Source organism: Mizuhopecten yessoensis, unplaced genomic scaffold (assembly GCF_002113885.1).
Source record: "Mizuhopecten yessoensis strain PY_sf001 unplaced genomic scaffold, ASM211388v2 scaffold7597, whole genome shotgun sequence".
Classification (NCBI taxonomy): Eukaryota; Metazoa; Mollusca; class Bivalvia; order Pectinida; family Pectinidae; genus Mizuhopecten; species Mizuhopecten yessoensis.
In genome coordinates, this window is record NW_018407127.1 from 381,778 (window position 1) to 406,220 (window position 24,443).

Sequence of the window (24,443 nt, forward strand, 5' to 3'; positions counted from 1 at the left end):
AACCTTATCCTTTATTCTTACAACTTTGAGGCCCTTTGGCCCAGAAACCCTGTTTACCAAACTACATTAAAATGTCTTCCCAAACTGAAGGGGAAGTGTTAATATGTGTTATTAATATTTACTTCTATTACCCCTATTGGGCTCTATCCAATCTACTAGAACCTAATCACACTGACACATGGTTGTCAATTTAAAAAAAATCTGTACAGCCTATTTTAATCAGATTTGAATGAAAAGTTGAAAGAGGAATAAGACACTACGCTAAATCAAATATATAACAGTCAGGACCATGTACTTGCCCTCTTGGAATGAAAGCTAAAAGGATGCTCAAAGTATTGCATAGAGATCATTAGATCAATTTTGCTATTTTGTGTTCCTTAGATAAGGGAAATGATATTAACATCAACAACAACCCACCTACATGATCATTACGCTCCTTTGACCAGATGATTTAATACAATTTTTAAATGTTTGGGTTTTCCATCCTCACACATCTAGCTATAAGGTCATACCAATACAGTGTCCAGGTATGATGGGGCAATATACATCCTGACAACAGCTAGTTATAAGGTCATACCAATACAGTGTCCAGGTATGATGGGGCAATATACATCCTTACAACAGCTAGTTATAAGGTCATACCAATACAGTGTCCAGGTATGATGGGGCCATATACATCCTTACAACAGCTAGTTATAAGGTCATACCAATACAGTGTCCAGGTATGATGGGGCCATATACATCCTTACAACAGCTAGTTATAAGGTCATACCAATACAGTGTCCAGGTATGATGGGGCCATATACATCCTTACAACAGCTAGTTATAAGGTCATACCAATACAGTGTCCAGGTATGATGGGGCCATATACATCCTTACAACAGCTAGTTATAAGGTCATACCAATACAGTGTCCAGGTATGATGGGGCCATATACATCCTTACAACAGCTAGTTATAAGGTCATACCAATACAGTGTCCAGGTATGATGGGGCCATATACATCCTTACAACAGCTAGTTATAAGGTCATACCAATACAGTGTCCAGGTATGATGGGGCCATATACATCCTTACAACAGCTAGTTATAAGGTCATACCAATACAGTGTCCAGGTATGATGGGGCCATATACATCCTTACAACAGCTAGTTATAAGGTCATACCAATACAGTGTCCAGGTATGATGGGGCCATATACATCCTTACAACAGCTAGTTATAAGGTCATACCAATACAGTGTCCAGGTATGATGGGGCCATATACATCCTTACAACAGCTAGTTATAAGGTCATACCAATACAGTGTCCAGGTATGATGGGGCCATATACATCCTTACAACAGCTAGTTATAAGGTCATACCAATACAGTGTCCAGGTATGATGGGGCCATATACATCCTTACAACAGCTAGTTATAAGGTCATACCAATACAGTGTCCAGGTATGATGGGGCCATATACATCCTTACAACAGCTAGTTATAAGGTCATACCAATACAGTGTCCAGGTATGATGGGGCCATATACATCCTTACAACAGCTAGCTATAAGGTCATACCAATACAGTGTCCAGGTATGATGGGGCCATATACATCCTTACAACAGCTAGCTATAAGGTCATACCAATACAGTGTCCAGGTATGATGGGGCCATATACATCCATACAACAGCTAGCTATAAGGTTATACCAATACAGTGTCCAGGTATGATGGGGCCATATACATCCTTACAACAGCTAGCTATAAGGTTATACCAATACAGTGTCCAGGTATGATGGAGCCACTTAGGGCCACTTTAAAGTGCCATCTCACTGAAATGCCACACCCTAGATATGGAAGCAGTACTCTCAAACCGTGGTCACATACTGAGCATTGGCTAGCCAGTCGTTACTGACACCTATTTAAAGCTGAACACAGCTGTCAACTGTTTGTTTTCTTGGTTTCAGCCTCCTATACCAGCAGGCAAGTCTGCCTATAAGTCCTTCATACATCCCCTGCCAAATTCAGTGCCCCTATCATATTTGTAAGTGCTTTTAAAGAATGAAGAAAACTTAAAGTAGCTAGGATCAAAGTTCTGTGGCAAAGAAAAGATACCAAACAAGTTGGATTGACATTGTCAATCACACTCAATCTACGTTATTATACATCACTTCATATAATGGTGGGCAAATGATTAATATAAGGACCATAGACTTTATCCTGAGGTATTATCAGCAGATTTAATCAATAACTTTGCCTATATTTCATCAGTTACCATAGAGACAAGCCATGTCTTCAGTCAGGTAGGAAAGCCAATTACTCTATAGGAATAATTAACGACAATCGACAAGAACAGCTCACCTGCTGTTACGTCAAACTCAATGCAATCAACATACTTTAAATCAGGTGTATCATAATTTTCACACCTCCACGTAAATAAAAGTAAAAATTCTATAACAATGATATTTTTCTGAACCTTGACTCAGAAATCAATTTGACCCAGAACTGGTTATAGTATATCATATCCCCCGGGAAGGTTAGATAAATCACCATTACAATCAAACTCTGACAATTTGTTATTACTGTATAATTGGTTGAATTGGCATTATTTTCTAGCTCAAAACAGACAAAGGTAATTTTCATATTGTTATATTGGCAGTATCAGAATGTTTCAGTATTACCCGGTAAAATTCATCTGAAATCAAAAGAAAATGACATGTAGCATGTCAGACTTGATTTTTATTTAAACTGAGATTAGTTAACTCTATACCAAATGTAAAAAGCACCTGTAATTAACCTGTTGTACAACACTTTTTACCTTCATCATATGAGTACCAACAGTTACCTTTTCAAAGGGCTGGATAATGAAACTGATCAAATGATGAAATTGATTTGAGAAAGCAATTCAATATATTCTCATGTCTATATTTTAATGCATAACATACAGCAAGTGAGCTACGTTAGCCTTAATTAGAGCAATTTTGACTCTAAACTGGACAAATAAATTTACAAAGAACCATTTTTGCTAATGACATATCGGAAAGCAAGAAATTTTCACAGCAATTACCATCTCTTATGTTTTTGATTTGTCATCTAAAGAAGAAGAGATTTAACACTAGTTAGTTTTTGTATTTATAACAGTAACAAAAGATCCTGAAAGGATCCTGGTTCCCACCTACTAAAAGTTTTCATTAGGTCTATGTAAGGTTTTTTCTTCTTCTTTTCTCCTATTTGTTGTGGTGCTAGTCTTGTAAACAATGAATTACCTTGTGGTAACTTTTAATCAAAACTTCATTCTAACATGTTTGACGTCCTTTCATTTTCTGATAAAGCAGCTTAGTCTCCAGCCCACCTCTATTGAACTCGGGTACATGTCTCACTCAATGTTAACCTTCTATTATAAACAGTGTTGTTATTTTGTATCTGGACATCAAAGAGTAAGGGATATTATAGCTCCCCAAGTGCCATGCAGAAAACGAAATTGACTGAACAAAAATTGGACACAATACAGGCAGTGGATAACGCCATGATGTAATTATGGAATCAAGTCTTTCCAGACATTTTTTGGGTGCCATGACGACATTGAAAATGCTCTGTACAAGTGGTTTGTTAATGCACGTGATCAACATTTGTTTTGTTTGTAGGTCAAAAGTTTGTGATGATACCTGTATAAACAAGAGTACCGCAGGGAGGAACAATATACGCCCGTCGAATACAATATAGTGTTATATATATTCTTACATTGAAACAAGATCTGCATTATTCTAAGAGTGGTTAGCTGACATGCTATAAAAAATGTAGGGGAAAATCTCGGACAAAAAATCAAATACTGAAATAAACAAAGGGCAATAACTTTTGCAAAAAATGTCGAATCAATATCATGATTATAATGTATACCAAGTTTCAAAGAGATCGGTCAAAAATTGTAGGAGTAGATTGCCAGACAAACAAAAGTTTACGCCGGCCAGCCGGCCGGACAACGCCATACCATAATACTCCTGTCAAATTTGACTTGCATATAAAAATGTTAGAGCATAAACGAGTTTGACTGTATAGTGATGTTCAGATTAATCAACTTTTTCAAGAATTGATTAGTTTGTCCATAAACTGATTGTCTACAAAGCTCATGATCAATTTTGTTGGAACAATTGAGTGTTAAGATAGCATGGAGTTTTCTGTAGAGTGATTCATGATGGTAGTGTTCGCTTCGTTCTTCAATTAACATGTGATGGTGGCCATGGTTTGAAACCAAAATATCTTGACCTCCATAAATTTAGCTCTAACCAGCATTAGTGCTAGTGTTACAAAAAGTTTGTATCCAAGTGGACACTCATTCTGATATAGCAATGATATGCAAGACATGTAAGTACTCAGTGATTCGTCTTTCTTTTTGCTGCAATTGTACAGTATTGTACAGTATATTGGTAAAGCATCAATGCAAAAACACTGTTCACCAAAGAGTGATGTTCTTTTCAATTTATTGTTTTTTCAATGTTGTCTGTCTTCAGTATTGGCGTCATATCCAATATGTGATGGTGATACAACGAGGATGGATATGACCTCAACATTATAGATCCATTAGCTAGCCCCAAATGAATCCTACCGACTAAACATCCATCAGCTATAATGGTATGGTAATGTTTTTAGGAAGCTGAAGCTATATGTGTCATCACATCACATTTTACCTGGGGAAAACACTAATTATTTGTTGTTATAAATGACACTGAATTATGCAGAAAAAGGGAGTGCCCTCTTTTTTATTCTTTTTATGTAAGAGGCATGAAAGCTTAAGTTTGAAAAAGAATTCTTTGGTTTGATGAAGGATAATATTTCTCATGATAGCCATACATTATTTACTTCAAAAGTGAAGGGGAGTTTAAGATGCTGCATGAATAATAAAAGCTTTTGAATATTGGGCGTAAAAGTCTTTGATGAAATGATGCCTCCTTGATCAGATTGGATAATTCTTCTGCATTGTGTTTATGTACGTTTTATGTTTACTGCATTTCTGTAAGCCTTTTTCCTGACCTCACAAGTAAGGTCAATAAATCATTATATTGACCACTTACTATGTTTGATGTGGTCAATAAATCATTACATTGACTACTTACTATGTTTGATGTGGTCAATAGCCTTGCATCCATAGCAATGGCAAAACTAAGTGATATCAACAGTGATCAGACTTAATGACTGATATCAAAAAATAATTTTAAGCATATCATTATACCGATTCATTGTAATCATCCAGTTATATTAGGAGAGCTCTTTTTGTTCTTGAAATGATGATATCATATTATATCTACATTTACATGCATAGCATATTTCTCTTTTTATTGAATTAAATGGAGTTTAATGTTACTTTGTTACAATGTTACATAATACAAATTCTGATTTTCTTCTTGTTGCTGTTGTTACATTATACTTTCTAAGAAATGGAACTAACAAACTGTTTACCATCTGATAATGGTGGGCTAAAAAGCTTTCTATGAAGCAGTCACCAAATGCATCTAAATGGTTGAGGATTCCCTATGTCGGTGATCCCTTAATCCTTCGCGTATCTGTGTAGTGTAGGAGTTAAAATGTTCAATTTCAGCAAACTATTTGCCAGTATTGAAAAGTTCGCTGAACGAGCTAGTATGTTTATTTAGCTGAAAAAGAACAATTTAAACCTTTTGGCATTTTAAAGCAAAAAATGTCAAGGTTGATAGCCCTGAAAAGCATTTGTTTTGTGCTGTAAGTAGATGTTGATGGTTTTATTTCTTATTTCTATGCTCTCATTTTTACATGGATATATATCACTGTTGAAGCAAGTTTTGTGAAACATTGATTGCTCTTTTAAACATTTTCAAAGGCTGTATGTATACCATCTGATTTAGTGCTAGAAGCATTTCTTTAAGCTGCCCAAGATGAAGAGGAATGTTTTGATCTTGTACTTGAAACATGGCTTTAAATTCTAAGCTTAAAGATTGATAGAAAGATTCTGTCTTCAAGGAAGAAATTTGAAAGCGATGAAAATTCTATTTTAATCGATCACACATCATAGAACATATAAATCCTAAAACAAATGCAGTTGTGTTTACAGTAACCCTACCTAACCTAGATTTTAGAACTGAATTAACACAAGCACTGTTGAAACCATCATTATAAAATGTGTTCCTTACAGACTATATATATAATATAAATGTAAAATTTTGTAAAATTTTCTAGAATGTAGCTTTTTAGGAGAATGTTGTAGCCATGGTCAATTGCTGAGATTTGCTGTTACGAGTTACAAATTTCTTACACATCACAGCCAAACAAATGGAGCTTCTGATTCTTCAGAGAATGTTCCAGTTTCTGAAGGTAAAATATAGGGAGACTTCCTACAAGAAAGGGAGATATCACATGTCTGCATTGCCTCATTGTCTGGTAAGATTTACTTCAAAAGGCGTCATCAATTGAGCAACTTTTGTAGGTTTTAATAATTCACAATATATATTGTAACATTTAAACAAACAGCGTGGTATAGGACAATATGAAAACTCTAAACTTGAGTAAATACCCTATTGTATGTAGCAAAACATATTAAAACAACCACTTATCTAGTTGCTTCATTTACATCAGAATAGAAAATCTAGGGCTTTGAATGCAGTCTCGTCTTAACCTTTTGATACCTGTCACAGTGTGAAAGATATCAGTTATTTAATTGGCAGAATCCAATATCCCACTGGCAATATGTAACAAAAAAACTGATGGCTGTCCTGAATACAAGCCATTAGTTCATTGTTAAGGAGGACAGATCTCCTCCAGTTTCAAGAGTTATTGACTTGGCCAAATTTAACCTTATATTTATGTGGCATTATTTCTATAACCTTGTTATAAATCTATTCTTCAATATTGCCTTAGATGTAATTCACAATTTCTACCATAAATGCTACAGTATCAAGCCCTATGTAGGCATGTGCCCAGCCTATATTTTAACCATGCACAGGAAGCAAGGGATTAGACAAGTAAAAGTTTACAACAATAAAGACTTTATGTTTCATACTATTTCCCTTCTACATACAGGGCAATCGTCCCATAAATAGTTAAGCCTCTTACACATAGCCTCTTTAAATACACATATATATCTCTCATGCCATATCCGCATCATATACCTTGCATGTAAAACGGTAGATGCATGGCCAACCATAGCCAAAAGATAGAAGGTGCGAGTCAATCAAAGAGGCAATATACAGTGTTTGAACCTCAGACGAGATAACAATAAAAAGCAGTTTTAGTTGTAATGTCATACAAAGCTTTGTATGCCAGGTCTCCAATCTGTCCTCATAAAGACTACCTATGTGATCAAACCAAAATGTTTATCTCAACTCTGATCCGTGTTTTAATCCTTGTACCAAACTTTGATTATGTGCGTATCATTTTTTATATGTACTACTTTACACCCACAGCAGAGACATCATCTTCCTGTGGATCATTTAGAACGTTTGGTGTTTTTTAATAAACTATATTTTACAACAATGACACAGGCTTTTGTCAGCTTACATTAAATCATGCAGGCAACAAAAATAACTCAGATTCTAATGGCTAAGGTAACTTAATTATTAACAAATAAAGGACACAAACTCTCAATACAACACAAACCTATTACAACAGGTGTATAATTAGTTACTCTGGAAGGGTACATACATTTCTTGTTTTATTATCAAGCATATCAATTTCTAGTTGTAATTGGAACAGTTACATAAGGCACTCACATCAACCATGCATCAGAAAATGATCACAATGCCAAAATACACTGTATGCATACCTAATTTGAACAAAACAGGACAAAACCTTAATGTCAACTAATCAGAAGCCAGCCTACTGACAGCCATCTTGTCCAATTAGAAAAGAAATGAAGCATTAGTATTGGTAGTGACATTATACATGCAATAGCCGATATACATTTAAACAAACCCATACAATATCTAAATACTGACCAATTAGCACCCTGAGTCTATTGCGGCCATTTTGTCCAATAGCAAAATAATCAATACAGGTCACAGTAGTGTAGGTACTGACATTATAAACCTATAAACAAAATTTGAGCAAAAATGGAAAATACATGAAATTTGACCATCCTGAAGCCAGTCTGTGGACTTGTGATGGCAATTTTGTGAAATATGTTGATTTTTTGCCGTTTTGAAGAACATTATAAAACATCCCATTCATCAACTTTATTTCAATTCACAAATAGACAGCTCCAGACGACTGACTGATGTTTTTCTACTTTGAATATCTTCATTCTGTCTTCATACAGCAAATGTTTTAATCCTATTTCAGCACTCTTCATATGCTTATTTGTATTGGTACTGAAATATATTTTGTCTGTTTCCATATTGCTAATGTCTTAATCCTGATTTCATGTTCCTAATATCTGGTCACTTGTCTTCATTCTATCTCTGTTTTCATATTGCAAATATATTAATCTTGACACCATATTGACAATATGTTAATCCTATATCTTTATGCTCCTAATATCTTAATCCTGTTTTCATACTCCTAACATATGAATCCTGTCTTCATACTGTTAACATATACATATATATCTGGTCTCTATAATGCTAATCATACCAACAAGATGCATCTTGTTATTTCCATTACAAAACATTGTCTGAACAGCATATTGGCTCTGGGCAACTGACTCAATATTGACTTAGATTCAGATTTCTGAGAAACTAATTACAATACAGGGGGCTTTGAAATTGTTCATTTAAATGAGACAGGCTGGCCCAACAGCAGCCTAGAAAACATTTACTACACCAGGGATGGGTTGTTAGCATCAGGTTCCAAGATTCTTAATTTCCTCATTAACCATTCATTTTTATTCACATTGCATGGCAGCTTTCATACAGGCTAGATTGCTAATCAATTTTATCAGTTTGTTCAATATGCTGGATTCATCAGGAACACAATTATCAGAGAACCAGGCAATGTATGATGTGCAACTAACCAAAACAGATTTAAAAGACAAAATAAATCAGATCCAAATCATCCAACTTGAGCTTTATTTACAGGCAAACTCGTCATCCCAGCCTAGGTATTTGGGTACAATGAAACATAAAGAGATTTTTTATTTTGTTCAGAAAATATCTACATTGTACTCATTTAACATTGACCTGGTGGGTAAACGTTACAATGACCTCAATACAGTGCATTGCACATCTTCCTTCTATGGGTGATACTTCAAGTTCTATCAGTAATTGAAAGTAGTTGCCTGGGATTCAGTAAAGGATTCAAACCCAGCTTAAGATTGTGGAAAGTGGTTTGGTTTGATTTTGTTTAATATTCTATTAACAGCTAAGGTCATTAAAGGAGGTGCCTCTGTGTATGTTGTGTGTGCCTGCTTGTGTCTGTATGTGTCCCAGAGGCATTGTAGGAAGTGAAAGTTGACCTGAATGGGGAAACAGTATAGTTTCTACTTTTGTCTGAAAGAGTAACAGTTACATATCTGCCAAATGACCCGATTTCGTCTGGTTACACCCGGGATTTTAGCCTTTCACCCACTTTTATAACTTTACCCGCCAGGTTACGATTTTGACCCGGATTTCGTCAATTTCACCCGTTTCACCCGGAATCTTTCCGTATTAGAAGTTACCGAAGTCACTCGGGATTCTCTAGACTTTTCCATCCCTCTTCATAAAAAAGACGATCTATTTCCTGTTTCCGTTTCTCACCAACAAGTAAGTTGGGAGTTGTTTATATACGTACTAACTAGAACTGTTTTTACAAATGTTTATATAAAGACCGTTTACTGAACTTGCCGACAAGTAATAAGTCAGGTGTTTTAATGAATTTACGTAGAATAGATCGTATTTTGAAGGTAACGTTATGTCTTCTTGAAGGAAGAAGTCGTTATCGAGACTTGCGGCCCCCGACTTGCAGGTTCTACTACACGAAATTCTAAAAGAAAAGATAATTGTGCACATATCAAATGTCGTAGGAAAATGAGTTATAGTGTATAAAATCCCGCGGTCGTTGACCAAACGCTGCATTCTGCACTCTAGTCTTTGTAAACACCATATTTCAGTTTGATCTGGTGCTAAAAATGACGATACTTAGACATTCAAAAACACGCACAGGCATTTGATGACTTGTTTTTGTCAATCAAAATTATCCTAACAATAAGAGTTTAAACCCCACTCGTATAAAACTGATATTTTATATGAGTAGGCTGCAACTTCTTATTGTCAGGACCATTTTCATTGACAGAAACAAAATGGTATTTTATATGAGCAGAATGTGACATGTTATTGTCAGGACCATTTTAATTGACATAAAAAATGCCTGTGGAAACACAGTATCATATATATCATTATGAATTAATTTTATAAGTTGTGTTGTTGACAAATCTTTTTATTTTTCAGCTTTGAATTTGGTATTTTGAATGCAGATCAGCTAGATCTGCTGAAAGAACAGTTCAATGAATGTAGAATGTAACTTTTACATCATTAAAATATTTAAGTTCTAATTTAATATCTATTTTTCTTATATTTGTTGCGAAAAAAGCCGTCGCGCGCTATGACTCTCTTTTATATTTTCAAAAGAGGGTCATCACAGAAAGTCCAATCTTTGCATTTTTTTCCAGTAATAACAGAGTCCTTTGACACATGTCAAGAGATCTTACTTAGGATGCAACGGAAAGATGTTATTTTTGAGGGGCTCCAATACCAATCTCCACCTCACAGTCCAGATATAGTGGATAAATGCAGCATAAAAAAGCCATGAAATGGTAAAGAAAAAAAGGAGCATGTTTTAAAGGTCTCCATAACAAGGATTGACAATGCTCTTTTATAAAGCTATCACCCATACAAGCTTTAGCATTAAAAATTAACAATGGACCATACCGACTCCACTAAAATTACATGTAAAATTCTGAAACAGGAACACATTTTAACGTTATTTGTATGGAACATTTGTATCAAGTTTGATCAAGAAATGTCCATTAACCCTTAGGCTGCTACGCACGACAATAGTCGTTTTTAAAAGTCGGGCCGTCAGTGCTACGCACAACAATAGTCATTTCTCATCCTGTAGGTTTTGATCGGTAGCCAGGAAGTGTGAAGTCGGGTTGTTGCTATACCAAACCCGAACGCGTATATTAGAAGGCTTCTGATTGGTTGTTTTGTCATTACTTTCGATATTCACGGCAGTGTACCCTAGTAATAACCAAAGGTGTGCGAGAGAATTTCAAATAAAAAAAAAAAGGCATAAAAATGGCGGACATGTAGATTGAAGCGATGCATATGATGGTAAACATTTACTCTCCATCGTCACCTACGATGATAATAAAGGTTTTGAAGGGTTTGGCATGGTTGATGTGGAAATACTTCGGTGTTACATAATATGTAACTTTCCAGTAAACGGCTTTTTGCTCTACGCAAACAGGAAAATATCGGCGGACCGAGGCGCACATGTCGTCTGCAGGTGAGGCCGAATTGAACATTGACATTGATACGTTTTGAGCCGATTTATTTCTTCAAACTTTTTATCGGTGACTTAATCATAAACTAGACCGTAGCTAAGATATATCTATATGCCGACTGTGACAGTAAATTTATTGAATGGCGACCTGAAACCTGTAGCAAATCACATGCAATTCTTGACGAAATACCTGACCTTTTTACCTGAGAATCTCCGTGTAAATATACAGCGTCTTATGTCAAAAATGAAGTTTATAATCTCTGTTATCATTTGCCAATCACATTTGCGGACGAAAATAATTTTAAAATGATCTTCCTCTTGCTTAAATCCGATTAATTAAAAGTTTCACATTTTCTNTTGTTATCATTTGCCAATCACATTTACAGACGAAAATAATTTTAAAATGATCTTCCTCTTGCTTAAATCTGATTAATTAAAAGTTTCACATTTTCTTACCTTTATTACCACCTGTACAGGTAAATACTGAAGCAACTTTAGAATTGAAAACGTTAATATAAACTAGAGACAACAACGAACAACTTTCATAGAACTTTTTTTCACATATAACAAATATTTTCCAAGTTATGCACATTTGAAAAATCAAGTAAATTAAAATAAATTTCAATAATTAATTCAGCAGTGGTGTCCGTTTACATAGAAATCAATGTAGCAGCTTAAGGGTTAAGAAAGGCATGAGACAGACAGACAGACAGCCTTGTTGGGTGCCATACTTACATAGATTTCTCTATTTATATGTCTTTTTCATCAAATTGAGGAAACAATTCCTATTTGGAATGTAGCCAACATTAATTACTGTGACCTTGAAAGTAGGTCAAGGTCACTTTCATTCTCAAACTTTGTTGGGCTGTTTCCTAGGAAGCTACAAGCCAAATATAAAGATTCTATACCTTTCAGTTGTTCAGAAGAAGTCGTTTGAAGTGTCTGACACATTTCACCCCTGTGACCTTGAAAGTAGGTCAAGGTAATTTTCTTCCTCAAACTTTGCCGGGCTCTATCCCAGGAAGCCATCAATCAAATATAAAGATTCTATACCTCTCAGTTCTTTAGAAGAATTAATTTGAAGCTTTTGACACATTTGACCCCTGTGATCTTGAAAGTAGGTCAAGGTAATTTTCTTTCTCAAACTTTGTTGGGCTCAATCCCAGGAACAAATCAGCCAAATATGAAGATTCAATACCTTTTAGTTCTTCAGAAGAAGTCGTTTGAAGTTTTTGACATATTTGACCCCTGTGACCTTTAAAGTAGGTCAAGGTCATTTTCGTTCTCAAACTATGTAGGGCTCCTACCAACAAAGCTTTCAGCCAAATATCATGACTCTAGGCCTATCCGTTCTTCAGAAGAAGTTGTTTAAAGGAAAGGTTAACGGACGAGGACGGACGGACGGACGGACGGACGGACGGGCGGACGCCGCACCACGACATAAGCTCACTTGCCCTTCGGGCAGGTGAGCTAAAAATAATGCAGTAACCAGGTTGATGAAATGATGAACTTCTTAGTTTTTGCCATAAATTTGCAAATGACTATTAGCTAAATATAAATAATGCATGTCGAATTTTGCGCTATAAAACAGGTTATATTTAAAAGCTGTGATGTGAAATAGTGTTGGAATTATTTATTAACAAATATTGATCAACTGCCATATATTCAATCCGCCAATCCTGCTCCAATGGATTTCTATTCATTCCAATATATGTTTGCATGCCTGATGCATTGAAATTGATCAAACTATGGAAGCTGAAGGCAATATGTTACAAAATGAGATCAATACTTTCTTTCGCTTCTTTAAGCAAATCAATAATTTCTTGAGCATATCAATCAAATTGTGCTTTCTCACCATTAATAAAGGGCAAGATTGACAAGCACAAGATACTGGTAATTAATCTAATTTTCTCATCTAGTTATTTTTCCTGTTAGTTCCCAAACTTTCTTTCAATCCACATAAACTTATGAAGACCTCTCACTGGACTAAACAGGAGCACTACTGGGGAAGAACATGTATGTCCCATACAAAACTGACATAATTAAAATCTTTCTGATGAATTTTTGTTTTTAAAATAAAACGTTTGAAAATGTGTTATAATAAAAAAGAAAGTCTTACTTTATAATTCAGGAAATTAAAGTTGAAATATTTCTTGAACATATTGAGATGGGAAAATACATTTTTATTTCAGTGGCAAGGAATAAGACAAGGTTCTAATCAACTGTTCACATAATGTATATATATATAGGAATTGTCTCCCTTCCCCCATATTTGTTCAAATTGTGTCTAAGTTCAAATATGCTGGAGGAATAAGAAATTGTGAATTGTAAACAGAAGGGCAAACAGACAATATTCAGCATAACATAACATGTTCTGCTGTTGCAGCCATATCAAACAAATACCAAGGACAGGATATATTACACATATCACAATAAGCACATATCGGCAGCACTGCCTGTTTATATACAGTGTAATCTACCACACTGGGGAATACACAGTTTCCCATCAGTCTATACGTTAGTTATCCTGCTACACTAATGTTTTGGTAAAACTGTGGTTAAAATTGAAGTCTTAACATTTCATAAATAATATGTGTATGGTATGAGAAGATTTAGAATTCCAATGACTTATATTGATGTGGAATATAAGCGAGAGAATCAACAATAAGCCTTTTCCTGACTGCTACTTACCTCACCTGGTGCAGGGTTGAAGACATATGCAAAATCATGAGATGTAGTCAATGAATGTCGACTAGTATTTCAACAGGATCTGAACTAATTTTTACACAATGAGTGTGCTTTCATCTTAAATAATAAAGATCTATAATATATAGATTATCAGGTCTGTTAGTATAAATATGGTCAATTAACTCTTTCACCCCTAGGTAACTTTTGTGGACTCTACCATGCTTTTATCGGGATGAGTCAATATGGTCTACGGTGGTGAAAGGGTTAATGTTTCTGTGATTCTAGTAGTTTTAGATATAACTTGCTCTAGCTTATATAATTCAAAACAGTGTAACCATCTTTGTGGAGGTAATTTCAAACAATCTATGTTCAGGTCACCTGCAATACTTTTCACTATTTTTCAAATTTAATGGTTTGCATTAGCTCTTTCCCCAAATGATCAATCCAGTCTGTTATAACTTGGAGATCTATATACAGAACATACAATGTAGTAAGATAGGATTAGAGCAGGGAAGATTTATTTGGAGCCATATACTTTCCACCTCACTGATTTCTAGATCTTTGTGTCTCTGGAAATTGATAAAGTTTTCAAAATATACCATGACACCTCCTCTTATTTGTCCAATTCAATTGTTTTTTACCCTGTAATATTGAAGAAGTATAGACAGTATTTTAAATACACTATCATCTATGTTAAGTAAAGATGATAATTTTATACTCACAAGCAGCCAAGTAGTCGACATGAATTCTTTATTCCGAACTATTTATACATGTATGTATATTGCTGTATGGTTTCTCTTCTCCCAGTGTAGAACATCACTGAAAAATCAAAGCGTAATAATTCTCATTTACTCAAAGAAAAAGATATATGGATGGTGCAGATGTAAATTAAATGTTACTAACTTACCCTTTACTCTACCAATTTAGGTACACATAATAATGTTTCATCAGTCTTGTGTTTTTCACGAAGAATTCTACCAACAATAACATTCAGGACAATATAATGCATCCATTACAACTCCTGTGAACAGAATACACTCCTGTGAACCAGAATAATCTATACACCCACGATGCTAAATCTGCCCACACCAGTACATACATGTATGACGACAGTGACTAAACCTTCTGTGTACTATGTGTTGTGTACCAGGCAATGACTGATACAATATAATATAAATTGTGATAATCCCTTTACATTTTCTTGTTCGTATTGTAGGATTTAAATGAAAGCTTATAAGTATGTAAATCACCTATAGACATGGATTATCAACATTTCATTAACACTATCAATCAGAACTCCTAGTGCTAGCAGCTGAACTCCAGATCAAATACCTTACTAGCTTGATTGATTTATGCAAATGCTGTCAAGTCCTGAATATTGTATTCAGTTAATTCATAATGCAAGTATGTAACCAAGCTATAGTGTAACTTATTTGAACTCAGTGAACAATTAAATGCAAGTAAATAGCCTATAACACAGCGCGTAAAACTTTGGGAGCTAATCAGCTTTGGTTTACCTGACCTATTGGACACTACCTTAATCGATGGTCTCTATGGAGGAGTTGCCAATGGAAAAGTATACATGACCCATGTTCATTATATGTCTGTCAATATTGAACCATGACTAGTTGGAAGACGGATAGTTGGACTGTCTGTCATACCAACAAAGAACACAAGCTCTGGTGACCTGTTACGTGCAACATTAATAAACATTCTGCAGATAGATAGATATACATGTACATGATCTACATCATTTACAGGGATTTCCCCGGGCATTATTGGGTCTAGAAACAGACCAATCCCCAGAGTCATTTATCAAATGAAAAAGTACTACTGGGATGCACAATGTCAGGGGGCAGATACCACATCTGTAAACTTTGAAATTGGCCCAGTAGATTAGGAGTCTTGGAGGAGTTGTCCCAGCAAGCATTTTTCAACAAAGGGCAATAACTCCATAAAAAAATGTCAGAATGCAAAAATAGTACCTGGATGCACAATATCAGGTGTTAGTTATCATATCTGCAAACTTTTGTTGAAATTTGCCCTGCACTTTTGGAGGATTGTCCGGACAAGGATTTATCAAGAAAGGGACACAACTTTGTAAAAAAATGGTCAGAATAAAAAAAGAATACCAAGATGCACAACTTCTGGTGGTAGTTATCAACTATGGAAACATTCATTGAAATCGATTCATAGCAATAAAAGGAGTTGTCTTGACAAAAGGTTTCAGGATTTGTTCAACACAGGGCAATAACTTTGTAAAAAAAAAAAGGTCAGAATAAAGAACAAGATATCCTAGAGGGATCTTGGCACCCACCATTTTACCATCTTCATTAGTTCTTTGTCATTTGATCTTTTCTCTCCTTTACTCTTATCTGTTTGATCGTGTCATGTTAACAGTAAATGCACCTTGAGGTAACTTTTGTTCTAAACTTAATACTGCTGTGTATAAAAGACAACCTTCAAAGGGCGATTTTCATTTCAAATACACTAGTACAGTACTTGTAAAGATTGGAAATGAGAAGATTTCTCAGTTATTATGAAGTTCACGCAAAACCTTGTTCACAACTTAATGTGAAATAAATAGAACCAATCAATGCAATATGAGAAAGATCTGTTTAGTTTTTCCTTCGGCTATTTTGTTTTTATGATCAGTCTCAAAAGCAAACATGCACAACAAGGGATCAAGGGGAACCTACATATAAAATTTGAGAAAGATGCCTCAATTTATTCCTGAAAATAGCACTAACAAACCTTCAAAGTCAAAAATCAAAGATTAGTTTATCTGATCGAAATAAGTCTCAAAAGTAAACACAAACAATACAGGACCAAGGGCAACCTAGCTACAAATAAAACTTGAGAAAGAACACGATCAAACCTTAACTGTAAAAATCAAAGATTGGTTTATCTGATCAGTCTGATAAGAAAACATGCACAACTACAGACCAAGGGAAACCTACATGTCAAATTTGAGAAAGATCTCTAGTCCTTATTGAGAAATAACGATTACAAACCTTCACTGTCAAATTCCAAGATGGCTGCCTGTCGGCCATTTTGTATATTTATCTGATCAGTCTCAAAAGGAAACATGAACAACAAGGTACCAAGGGCAACCTACTTATAAAATTTGAGAATGATCCCTCACATACTTCTTGAGAAATAGCGATAACAAAACTTCACTGTCAAAATCCAAGATGGCTGCATGCCTGTTGGCCATTTTTTTTATTCGATCAGTCTCAAAAGAAAGCAAGCACAACAACAGACAGAGGGGAACCTACATGTCAAATTTAGGAAAGATCTCCAGTACTTGGTATTGAGAAAAAGCGATAACAAAACTTCACTGTCAAATCCAAGATGGCTGCCTGTCAGCCATTTTGTTTATCAGTCTCAAAAGAAAACATGCACAACTAAAGACCAATGAAACCCAACATATAAAAATTTGAGAAAGATCTCTTTGGTACTTCCTGAGAATTAGCGATAACAAGAATTGTTAAAGGGCGGACGACGGATGAAGAATGACGGATCACAGACGCAGGGTGATTTGAATAGCCCACCATCAGATGATGGTGGGCTAATAATACATGGATGCACAACTTCAGGTGGTAGATATCATATGTGGAAAGTTTCGTTGAAATTCATCCATTACTTTAGAATAAGTTGTCCGGTCAATCTTTTTCTACAGACAGACAAGCCGATTCCAACATAATCCCCCCCAACTTCTTTGCAGGGGGTATAATATATATGTTAAAAACAATTGCAAGAGGCCCAGACTTTAAGTAACCCATAATAATAATAATAATAATAATGTAATAGTCGTCTTTTATCTTGGATACAAATGTATACGACAACTCCTGGGTTCTTTTCTCAGTTAATTTATTACGTAAGTAAAAACCCTCTTCAATGTGAAGAGGGTTTTCTCGGACAAAGTCCGCCGAGTCCTCAGTCTTACTCGTTCAATGTAAGGTTATTTGCTTTTGGCTCTAGTGCCCGCTACCTCTTTTAATTCCTATGCTGGTTAGGTAAAGATATAGGTGTAAGTATAAGATGTTCGCTGTGCTCGCTCTGGCCGCTCTGTTCAAAGTGACCAGTGCACCAGGTAAATTACCCTACATTCAACACTAGGTATTCTATACATAGACAATACGTACTGGACAAACAGGTTTACAACACATTACATCACATCCGCTCAGTACCTTACTCGCATTTACGCGTGCTATTTCCGCTTTTTTTATCTTTATTTAAGGAGGGTTACATATTTAGTACAAGACTAATCTTCCATATGGCCCTCTCAAACATCTTACAAACATGGAACCTGACATTCAAACAGATTATTATGCTAACTACAAAATCATGAACAACAAATAAACATTATGTAAGATTACTGAAAGCTACTATTGTTTATGAATAGTTGGTAATCAGACTAATCTGCTGACTAGATAAACGATACATGCACTATTGTCTATATCTGAACGAACGCATCGTGAATAATATCAAATTATTATACAGATAAAAACAGTAAACAAACTATTTGACAAATAAACTCTTTGCTCATTCATACACACAGCATTCTTTCCCTGAGGAATACAGTTTTAATATAATTGAGCATATGTAAATATGTACAAAATTTTACATCAAAGTACAAGGTAACAATACCTTCACAGAAACTTTTTAAGTTTTGACAGTTACCTGTGTGAATAACATTGCTCATTTAAATATAGAGATAGCAGATGCTGCCTAAGGTGTTTCTTGAAAGAACAAACTGTGGTCGTATTTTTAATATTGAAAATATATAAATTATTCCATTACATTGCTCCAGTGTAAGTAAATGACTTTTTGAATAATTCAGAATTTGGTCTTGGTCATGGGTGTGTAACAAGTGCAATGACAGGTGTATTGGCAGATGAGGCTTGTATCTGTGGTTGATGGGTAGCTCAACTGGTCATCAAAACTTGCCAATTCTATTTCGGAGGGTGACTCCCGATTTCTTACCCTTAAAATTGAATATTTCCAACTATAGTCAATTTGCTAAACTATGCCTACATTCTAAGCATTACACTGAAACGATTTCATCTGAAAGAACTTGAAATATGTCATTTTTAAGGATCATTTGGTCCCTAAGGTGTTTTATTTTTGTTTTTTAATTTTAAGCACACAGAATCGCTGCCATAGAAATTTCAAAAGGAATTGTTAAGAATGATTGGTACAGTAGTTCTATAAGTGTCCATTTAGAGTTTGGAAGGTCACAGGTTTGAATCTAGACTGGCCATGCAATTGTGTCTTCTGCTACAATATCAATATATGAAATGAATCAAAACACCACTCGAACCATGCTAGACAGTGGTCTGTTGGTAGGTATGCAACTTTATATGCTAATTAACTTACACCATTGAATCAGGAGAGTAATTAACCCGTTGTGTGATGGTAAATTGGTGCTGGGCAGGTAATTAACACATGTTTAGCATACATATCAACATCAATCTGACACTTTTTTTCACTCTTCACTGACTTCAGATCCAAACACCTTAATCTCCACCTATCACAAATTATTAACAAGCCTACAGTACAGTACTTGTTGATTAGCCAATGCGCCTGTTCAGAGATATTGACCTCAACTTCAGCTGTTCACAACGATGAATAATAGATAAATTCGAAAAATCCAAAATTGAACATGAATATCATACAATATAAACATGATGTTAATACATACAAAAACATCTAGAGCTAATATTAATATTCAAAAACAATTTGACCGCAACAGTGCACTTGTAAGCCAATTACATTGTTTAGTATGGCAACATGTGCTACTTTCGTGTTATCAACAGATTAACGAGAATATTTTGTATGAAATACATAAACAACTGGCCGAACTTACGTATTAAACGAGAATCCAGCGCTGTCGTCACCAGATAAATTAGTATCGTTGATTGCACTCCGTTGGTGACAGTTCATCAGACGATGCCATGGTTGCTGCTGATGCTAATAATGATGTACGCATGCCCAGAGGGCACTTTTAAAGCGGATGAATTTTGTCTTCCGGTTTTTTAATAAAAAAATATAGTTCTACAAAATTTTCACCGAGACAAAGTGTAGTATTAATTATAATTAAACAACGAAGACAAATTTCTTCGATTTTAATTTTTCAAATCAAACTTTTTACACTGAAGCAAAAATTCTGGTTTCCATTGCTTATTTCCTGTGACATTTCTTATTTGACCTCTTGACCCTAAAGATGGCGTTCAATCGACATGTGCCGGGAAGCTTGAGAAGCACTAGTGGCTGAAACATTTGGTTGTCGACATGGACAGTGCCTATACGTTGCATGAGAAAATCAAATTTTAACTTTGCAGAGTTGACCTGTTTTATCGATCCTTCAGCAGTTTATTAAGTACGCTTTTTTGCTGTGGATTTCGATCAGTCGCAGCATTTGTTTACTTTGTTTGCAAATAATCCGATGACCCGTTTCTGAGCCCTTCAGGTGAAAATTTGCCGAGAAAAAACCCATAGAATAAAATTAATTGGCAATGTGCCTTCGTGTGTATATTAGCGGTAACTTCCCGAATAACACTGGATCCTTGCAAACGTATATGTTTGTAGGATAGGAATTACTTGAAATTTTATATGGGTCAAGGAAGTAATTCTGATCTTCTACTTATGGTCCCGGGGCTCCATCAATATAATGACGATCATGCCCTCGGGGGTCCTATCACAGAGGCGTGCAAAAAGGGGTTATTTACAGTGATTAGTTTGGTGTGTTTTGTGCAAGGTATAGATAAAAGGTAAAAGCTGGCGTATGTTTAAGCGTGTGATAATTAAGGGGTATGTGTGCCTTGAAGTCCTCTAGTGTTGTGCATTGTACTGTTGCTATGGGATTTTTTGGTTTCAACAAATTTGATTGTATTTACTAAAGGTTAGACAACAGGCAGTGCCTATATTAGTCTTCTCCTGAAACGGTACAACATATGTACATTTACAAAGAATAATAAGATATATTTACAAAATTATCGATAATTAATTACGTATTGAAATAGATGGACATTTATATGGAAAATATGTATATATGTTTGAATTAATTATATGGCTGAATGTTTGAACTACACACATAAATAACAAGGCTAACACTTCTACCAGTGGCGTATATGTAGAAGACTAGTTCATTTTTGATGTTATGGTACAAGTACAGCGTCACTGGCAACATACATACTTCTAAACACACACGCACACACACACATTCACAGAGCAGATTGATATAACGGGAAGTATTAAATGAAAATATACTATAATCAAATTTGAGTTAGGCGAATCTATTAGTTAAATCAATAAATTTCTCAACTTTAGATAATATATAATTATTAGTTTCTGGTGATGGCTCATTATCTCCTGATGTAAGTAATTTTAGACTAATAAATCCTACTACATTATATATTTCATAAAAATCCAGTCTGAAATCAGAATAATTAGGACCAAAAAAAAGAAAAAATTATCAGCACCTTCGTGCGGTGCTCCACAAGAACAACTGCCCTCATGAATAAGGTGATCAGTAAATTTATCAAAGTTTAAGTCACTTGCTTTATGCCTGATTTGACAAAGTATTATATTAAAATTCCTAGGATTGCACTGTTTAAAGATCAGGGAAATATTATCTACTTGATTATTGAAATAGTTTTTAAGTTGGTATTTGAACGAAGTAAGGGAATTAGCAGATGTTATAGAAGAATCTAATAAGTTCCATAAGTTCATTGTATCAGGAAAGAAACTAGTGTTGTAAATATGAGTTCTAGATTGAGGTACATTAAAGAATCTAGTATGCCTCAATCCATATGGGTTATTAGCATTATTAATAAAAGGTACAATAATATTATAAAGATAGTCGGTGTTAAGTGGTTTATTATCTTATACATTAGAATTAATTTATGTTTATGACGTCTTAAACTTAAAGTTTCCATATTTACCTCAAGGTATAGTTTACGATGAGATATGTCCCACGTACTTCTTAACCCCGATATAATTTTCATAGCTTCAATTTGAACAGATTCAAGCATACTAGATTCTCATATGGTATAGTTATTCCAGATAATATCACCATACTCAAGCACAGGTCTTCAATATGTTTAGTCTAATACAAGCTTTATTAAAAAATATCATGAATATGGTCCCCCCATGTACCTTAAGAATTAAAAAGTAACCCTAAATGTTTATGATTTATTTCGTCAGTTAATAATTTATTATCAAAGAAAAGAGGGGGGGGTGCCTTCTATTCCTTCTAGACACTGTTAGTCCTATGGTTTTATTGGGATTGAATTTAATTTTCCACTTGTTTGCCCATTCGTTAACAGAATCTAGATCTTCATTCAGTGCAATACAAGGAGCGATCATGTCGTCTTCAACAATTACAAAAAGTGAGGTATCATCAGCAAACAACTTTATATTTGTGCTTATCTCATGGGTTATGTCATTTATAAAAAGGAGAAAAAGAAAAGGACCAAGAACTGAACCTTGTGGAACACCTGCATAGATATACTGAAATGTAAGAGCTGTAACCTTCAAATAACCCGTTGTTTTCTGTCTGATAAATAATTTTCAAACCAATTAAAAAGATTTCCATAGATTCCATATTTTTTTATTTAATACAATAATCCCTTATATATGCCAAACTCTATCAAATGCTTTGCTAATATCACAGAAAACCAATCTAATATCTTTACCTTGATCTAAGTTTTTAATTATTGTATCATATATATACATAATAGTTGATTGACTGTTGAGTCCTTGGGTTGGAAGCCAGATTGATGGTTACTAATTATGTGATGTTTAGGTACATGGTTAAATACATATTTAAATACATTTTTTCTAAGATCTTAATAAAACATGAAGTAACAGCTATTGGTCTATAGTTATTAGGGTCTCCATGGAACCTTTACCTTTGTACAGTGCAATAATATTAGCAGATATCATATTAGTGGAATTCTACCTTGTGAAATAGTTTTTTGGAAAAGATTTTTTAGAGGTAATATTAGAGAGGGTAAAAGATTTTTTTATTAATTTAGGTGCAATATTATCAGGTCCTGGGGGTTTATTAACATTAATTAATTCTATCTGGTCCTGAACATCCTGGTCAGTTATTATGATATTGTCATATTTAAGGTGACTAAGGGGAGGTAAGTCAAATTCATGGTTTGAAGTATTGATATCATCTGTGACAGAATTAGATATAGACGAAAAGAAATTATTTAAAGCTTCAGCTTTATCAAGTGGATGAATTAAAATATTATTACCTTCTTTTAGAGGAGGTGAGGATTTACTTTTATTGGAAAGGTTACTTATAGATTTAGCTATACGCCACCATTTACCAGGAGGAATTGATTTATCAGATAAGGAATTTTGAAGTTTATTTAAATAATTAACTTTAGCTGTTCTTATGAGATCTATACAATTATTACGTGCTAATCTAAATTTAAACCAATCATTCTCTTTGTTACTATTAACTGCAATTTTATGAAGACAATTTTTTTCCCTAAGATTAGTACATATCAAATGTGTCATCCACGGTTTATCATTAGGTCTTATTCTTATATTTTTTAGGAATATGAATTTCAGCTTGGGTTGATATTTTATCCATCAGTATGCTGTTAAAATCATCGACATTATCATTGTTAGCAATTACTGTTTCCCAATCAACAGATAGTAGATTTGAATTAATTTCATCCCAGTTAGCTTCATCAAATTTGTATAATGTATGTTTAAATGACTTTTCTTTTAATACTTTAAAAGACAAATTTTAAATTATTGGACAGTGGTCACTACAGAGTGGAGAGAGAAGTTCAGTATTTTGTACTATACCTATGTTATTAATATAAAACACATCAATACTGGTAGAAGAAGTATTAGTTATCCGAGTAGGAGATTTAATTAGATTAATTAATTGAAACTTTAAGGTTTTGGCAAGATGTGAATTATTAGGTAAAAGTGGCATATCCTGATTTATGTCACCCGTAATTATGACATTAGAGTTAGCATCCACAAAATTTACAATTAGGTTGTCAAATTTTGACCAGTCCTGTACTAGACAGTTAGGTGGTCAATATAAACAGCAAAGTAAAAAAAAATGTTAGATGTGGTAATTTCCAGCACCATATTAATTGGTTCTAAATCAGATCTTCTAACAGCATGAATACTGTTTTTGGTATAAATAATGATTCCTCCTCCAAGTCTATCGCTACGATCTTCTCTAAATAATTGTGAGTGAGGTTGAGTAGAATAACATCATCATCTATAGTATTGTTCAAGTGAGTTTCAGTGATGCAAAGGATGTCAATATCAGAGAATTCAGAATCAATTAAA

General features: G+C 34.5%; 2 protein-coding genes across 3 annotated transcripts in view; one reads left to right on the forward strand and one right to left on the reverse strand.

Moving 5' to 3' along the window:
- Nucleotides 1–20,087, reverse strand: part of LOC110453993 (sodium/potassium/calcium exchanger 2-like) — a 52,796-nt gene extending 32,709 nt beyond the window's left edge. For both annotated transcript variants that reach the window (XM_021503267.1, XM_021503264.1), the window contains exons 1-2: nt 19,978–20,087; nt 14,828–14,924 (exon numbers count right to left, since the gene is read on the reverse strand). The gene's annotated coding sequence lies outside the window, so the exon portion shown is untranslated. The remainder of the gene's footprint in view (nt 1–14,827; nt 14,925–19,977) is intronic.
- Nucleotides 20,088–20,325: 238 nt separating this feature from the next.
- Nucleotides 20,326–24,443, forward strand: part of LOC110453992 (von Willebrand factor A domain-containing protein 9-like) — a 33,680-nt gene continuing 29,562 nt past the window's right edge. Inside the window, exon 1 of the mRNA XM_021503263.1 lies at nt 20,326–20,490. The gene's annotated coding sequence lies outside the window, so the exon portion shown is untranslated. The remainder of the gene's footprint in view (nt 20,491–24,443) is intronic.